At 20.6% G+C, this 6,497-nt stretch overlaps 1 non-coding gene across 1 annotated transcript; it reads right to left on the bottom strand.

Annotated features, from left to right (window-relative positions):
* Positions 1–499: 499 nt before the first annotated feature.
* On the bottom strand, positions 500–572 carry Phum_PHUM460000. The gene has a single exon. It is a non-coding gene; the product is annotated as a tRNA-Arg (tRNA).
* Positions 573–6,497: the final 5,925 nt, after the last annotated feature.

Below are 6,497 nucleotides of genomic sequence, written 5' to 3' on the forward strand. Positions count from 1 at the left end.
TCTCTCATTCTTTCATCAAACTTTGAATAAATTTCCTAAATTTAGTATTCTTTTTTTTTTATTTCGAAGAAGTAAAACGTTTGTACCTGAATTATAATAATTATTATTATTTGTTTTTAATAAAAAAAAAAAAGTAACAAACGAGGATTATATATATTTGGTTAAACGACCGTCATTATTATTATTTTTTGTACATTATATCACGCGATAATAATTTTAACTGATAAATAATTTATTGATGGATGGTAAATAAAAAAAAAAAATAATTTAACAACCCCTGTCGTGACTTTAAAACAAATAATTATTTTTTATTTTTTTTTTATCGGCTATTGATTTTTTTTATTATTAATTTATTAACAATTTCTAGATTTAGAAACTTTATTCGATTTTTTTTTCAAGCGGTAAAAAAATTAATTAATTATTAATTCTGTAATTATTTTTTAAAAAAAAGTTTTTTAATAAAATTTTTTTATAAAAAAAAACAAAAAAAAATTACATTCGACCGTGACAGGACTCGAACCTGCAATCTTCGGATCCGAAGTCCGACGCCTTATCCATTAGGCCACACGGTCTTGCTGTTCAACAGCGTTACAGGGACCCATTATAAATGATTTTTTTCCCCGAGCTTTTACTTATATGTTTTATAACGGAAAACTCGGGAAAATAAGGATTTTTTTCCCGAGTTTCCCTTTTAAATTTAATTCAACGTTCGATTTTTTTTTTCGTATTTTTCGAATAAAAAAAAATACAAATTTTATTTTATTGCGACACGATGTTTATATACTCTATGATTATTATTTTATAACCTCTATGACTGAAACTTATTACATAACGTATTACGCAATAATTTAATTTGTTACGTTTATAATAACAATTAGGAAATTGGATTAATTATTGAACCTGAACCGTACCTGATACTTAATGAATATTAAATTTCATTAACGTTAAACAATAAAAATAATATAATTAGTATAAAATAAGGGTAAAATTATTAATAAATAAACGCATAATTAAATAAATAAAAAAAGTGAATGAACGATGGAATTTCATATTAAAAAAAAAATAATAATATTTTCTAAAAATTTTCTTTTGCTTTTTTTTTTTTTTTTTGCTCTTTTGATATACAAGAAAATTTTTTTAAAACTTGAAATTATATTCTTAAGAAAAGCATTTATAAAAAAACGATCCGCCATATATATAAAAAAATAAATAAATATTTTTTTATGATAATCATACATTTGAATAAATTATTTATTCGAGTGAAAAAAATTTATTTATTTATTTTTCAATGCAATTTTCCGTTGTTGCACTTTTTCGGTACATTTATTACTTATTATTATTATTATTATTATTATTATTATTATTATTATTATTATTAATATTATTATTATTATTATTATTATTATTAATATTATTATTATTATTTTTATTATTATTATTAGAAATATTAAATTTATCTTTTATATAAACATATAAATAAACACATTTGTCCACATAAAAATATAAATAATAAATTTTTAGAAGTTGCATAAACGTATTATTAAAAATAAAAAATTTTAAATTGTATTTAAAAAAATAAATAACCGGATGTGTTTGTTTGTTTGTTGTTTGTTGTTTTTGTTTCGAAAAGAATAAAAAAAAAGAGGGAAAAATCTGATAAATTTATATATATATATATATATATATATATATATATATATATATTTTATTTTATTTTATTTATAAATATATAAATTTAGAGAGGGAAAAAAAATATTTCACTGTTTTATTATTATCTTCGTAACAAATGTCTGGCAAATTAGTTAAAATGATTTATGAAGTAAATGTGAAAAAATGATAAATTGGTAAAACAAAAGGAAAATTTACACACGCACACGCACAAAATGAAAGAGAGATTTTTATTTAGGCTTTTATAATTTTGAAAAGGATAAATTTTATAAATAAATAACCTCGTATAAACTTTTTTTATTTTTTTTACTACCTTTTTTTCACAATGACATTTGGCGAAAAATAAAATGTATTCTTTTTATATTTAAACACCGATAAAAATTTTTTTTTTTTTTTACGGTTCAACAGTTGGCCACCATGAAAATTATTTCAATTAAAAAAAAAAAAAAAAATATTAAAAAGGGAAAGTTCGTATCGAAATAATTAATTATATTTTTTTTTTTTTACGTAATTATAAACATTTAAGAGATTAATGACTTTGAAACCCAAAAATCGTAATAATAATAATAATATAATAATAAATAATAATATTAAAATATAAAGTTGTAGTTTTGTAATTTTTATAAAACGTCAAAAGTCATTATTATTATTAACAAAGTGTGAAAGAAGTTAAACTTAAAACTTATTTTCCATCTTGATTAATGACACGACTAAACTTTTATAAGTGATAATTAATTATAGTTTTTTTTCTTTCTTTTCTCCTTTCTTTTTTTTCTCTCTCTCTCTCTTTCTCTTTTTTTTAAGTATTTTAATTATAAGTTTTCATTTCTAATAAAAATAACTATTTATTAAAATGACTTCTTGAAACGACTGAAAGAAAGAGAGAAAAAACTTAAAAGATTTTTCTCTTTTTTATAAAATGTTGAATAATGGAGTAAAAAGAACGAAAAAAAAGGAATAATAAAAGGGAGAAGAAGAAAGAGAAAAAGGGGAAAAAAATATTGTGGCGTTCGAAAGAAAAAAAAAAAAATTATAAAAGTTTAAAATAGTGGCATTAAGAAGAAAATTATTATCTGAACTGTCGTGACTTTAAAGTTTTTTTTTGCGTTACTAATTTCAAAAAAAAAAAAAGTTTTTTTTTTTCCTAGCTTATGACAAAAAGAAAATTTTCTTTTTTTTAATGGAGAAAGTTAACATTTACTGCAGAAAAAAAAGAAAAAAGAAAATTTTATCGCGATTAAATAAAAAAATTAAGATTTCCTTTTTTTTAATAAAATAAAAATTTAAAACATTTTATTTTTAACGATAGTATCATTTTTTTTTTGTAAAATGACGTTGTACTTAATTAAGTAATTATGAGCCCGAGTTATCAATTAATAATTTTTATATCGACCAATCAGATTTTTTAATCATTTTTTTCAATCGCACGCGATTGGTCGGATTCAATACGTAGCGATTCAATGCCACGTGATAGTTTTTTAATTATTTTTATTTTTATTTTGTTTTGTATGTGGGGGGAGAGGGAGGTGGGAGAAGGGGAGGGGAGGGAAAATTTTTTTAAAAAGCGAATAATAATCGTTTTTTTTTTCTAAAAAGGGGAAAATTGTTTGAAATGCCTTCTTCTACTGGTAAATTATTTTTAAATAAATTTTAAATAAACTTTTTTTTCTTTTTTTTTTCTTTTTTGTTTCTCCATGATAAAATTTTTTAATTTTGATTGTTAAGCCGCAGTTGGCAGTTTTTTTTTTAAAACTTTTTTTTTTTTTTTTGAATATTTAATTGTTTATTTCAAAACTTTTTTTTTTTTTTTAAATAATTCTAATTCAAAAATGTCTTTTTATTTTTTTTTTCTTTCTGCTTCTTAGTCATTTAAAAAAGTTTTAATTGTTTTTTCTTTTTATGCATTAATTTAATTTTTTTTTTTTTTTTATGTTCGGTTGTTAAAAACAGACATAGTTTTCATAAAAAAAAATATAAATTTTCAGGTGCGGTATAATTTTTTTTTTGTTATGAAAAAAAAAAAATATGCAAGTTTTAAAAAAATAATTATTTATTTTCACGAAAAGGAAAATAAAAAAATTTTCATTTTTTTATAATTATTAGTCTCTATCAATTTATTATTATTATTATTTTTCTAACGTTCTCTTTTTTTTCATTTCTTTTTCTTATTTCATTCAAATGTAAATAAATTATTTTATACCGGAAATAATTTTATTTGACCGTCGGGGAATAAGAAAAAATCGTTTTTTCAAACGTGAAAGACGAAAGGTTAAAAGGTTAAGATTTTTTTTTTTCGCAACATTTTATTCTTTTGATTTATTAAAACGTTTTCCGTCCATCTTAGTTTCTACGTTGATTTCATTTCTTCTTTTCTTTTTCTTTTTTTTTTCCTTCGCCCCCTGTTTTGTTATTTTTTCCCGTTTATTTTTAAATTTTTGAACGTAAATTTTCCTAAAATGCGTGACAAGTGACAAAAATCACAAAAAAATATTTAATCGTAAAATTTCATTTCGTATAAAAGTTTTTTTTTTTTCGGGGGGGGGGCTTAAACATTTTAAATTTGTACGCCTTGTAAAAAAAATGAAAAAGAAAAAATTTTTTTTTTTAGAGTTGTAAAACAACCACGTTATTACACCATTATTATACGGATAAATCGTCTGCTACAAAACCGAAATAATTTTTTTTTTTATGTTGAGATGCGTGTCAAAATAAAGATAAAAAAGTTGGTAGAATTGTTTTGGTTTTTTTTTGTTACCGCACTTTTTCTTTTTCGCGAAAAAAAAAAAAAATGTCTTAAACCGTTTCTTTTTTTTTCCAGTTTTCTTTAGATTTCTTACGATGACTAACAAAAACAACAACAACTTTTGTTTATGATAAAATAAAAAAAAATGACGGGGAAGGAGAAAAAAGGAAACGGAAACAAAAAAAAAAAAAAAAACATGTACACGTTTCAAAAACAGTCAAACTTTTTTACTTTTTTTTTTTTCTTCTGTGGTTGAATCTTCCATAAATTTTTTTTCTTTTCTTTTTCTTTTTTTTTATGTTTTTAAAAATAATTTTTTTTTTAGAGTTTTTTTTCCTTTATTTTAACAACTGCCAACAGTTTAAAAAAAAAAAAAAACAAAATGGTTCTTTCAATTTTTTTTTTTTAAAGCTTAAAAAAAAAAAACCGATTGAATAGTTTTTTTTTTTTTTGTCGGTAATCAAATTAAAATTAAAGGGGGATAATAGGAAAAAAAAAAAAAAAAAAAATTTTAAAATATTCCCCTTGTTGTTGAAAAATTTTCTATATGATAAAATCAATAAAATTAAGGTATAAAAAGAAAATCGAAATGGGGGAAAATTTAAATCGCATCGTTTTTTTTTACAACCTTAAATTTGATCCGAACTATTTCCGATAATTTTAACGACAAGAAATGAGAAAGAAAAAAAGTATTAAAGAGAATAAAATAAAATAAAAAAAAAACCGTTAAAATTTTATTTATAAAAAAAAACAAAAATGGCGAGTAATTAATTGAATTTTAATTATCTCCTGCCACTTTGTTTTTTTTTTTTATTTTCATTTTACATAAATAATTATATAAATCATTAAAAAAAAAAAAAAGAAAAATTTATTTACTTCTTTTTTTTTTTTTTCATTTTCCGCCCTACGAAATACAAAAAAATAATAATAATAATGATAATAATAATAATAATAATAATAATAATAACAATAATAAATGAAAAAAAATGTTATTTTAGAATTTTTTTCGCATGCAACACAACAAAAAAAAAAAAATAGGAAACCGAATAAAAATAGAAAAAAAGAAAAAAAACAAAATGGAGTTTTTTAAACTTCCGTTTCCTTTTTATTCCCGCTTGGATATTTAATTTTTTTTTTAGATTTTCGGTCACAAACTAATAAATAATTAGTTAGTTTCCTTTTCCATTAGAAAGAAAAAAAAAAAACAAAAAAACGTTAACATTAAAATTTTTCCAGTTTTTTTTTTCCAAAATGGAAAAAAACGGGAAAATTTTAATGTTAACGTTTTTTTGTTTTTTTTTTTGTTTGGAATTTTCTAAAATTTACTCGCTCCTATCAAATTTTTGACAAAAAAAAAAACTGGAAAACTTTTTGTAAGGTAAACGAGAGAATTGGAAAAAACATGATTTGCTTTTCTAACGGATTTTCAGTTTTTTTTTCTCCTTCTATCCTTTTTCCATTGTTTTTTTTTCCTTTCTGTTTTTCATTCGATTTGAAAAACCGATTTCAGACTAAAACAAATGGTTTTTTTTTTAAATAAGTGAAAAAAAAAGAAAGAAGAAAAAAGGCTATAAATTTATATCAAAAATATTATCAAATATTACTTCTTCTCTTTTCTTTACGTCGGTTTACTTTTAAAACGTTTTCCCTTCTTTTCCTTTTTTCTTTTTTTCCAAAAATAGAGGAAAAAAATATTTTTCGACATATTATTATATATGAAAATTCGGTTATCAGAAAAAAATAACAATGATTTAATTCTATCATTTTGCCCTGTTTTTATTTTATATTAAATATTTTTAAAAATCAAAATTTATTTTTCCAGGAATCGGGGGGGATGAGGAGGTGGAAAAATTTTTTAATAAATTTTAACTTGGGTTTTTTTTTTTTTTTTTGAAAATTTTGGCTAAAATAAATTTTAAAAAAAAAAAAAAAATATGCTAAAATTTTTTTTTTTTTAAAAAATAAAATTAAATTTTTGGAATTAAAACTTTTGCGACAATAAATTTAAAAAATTTTTTTAAATTGTTGCCAGAAAAATTTTTTTTTTTTGCCCTTCACCCACTCACTCTCTTTTTTTTTTTTTATT

This window comes from Pediculus humanus, genomic scaffold (assembly GCF_000006295.1).
Source record: "Pediculus humanus corporis 1103172108240 genomic scaffold, whole genome shotgun sequence".
NCBI classification, from domain to species: Eukaryota; Metazoa; Arthropoda; class Insecta; order Psocodea; family Pediculidae; genus Pediculus; species Pediculus humanus.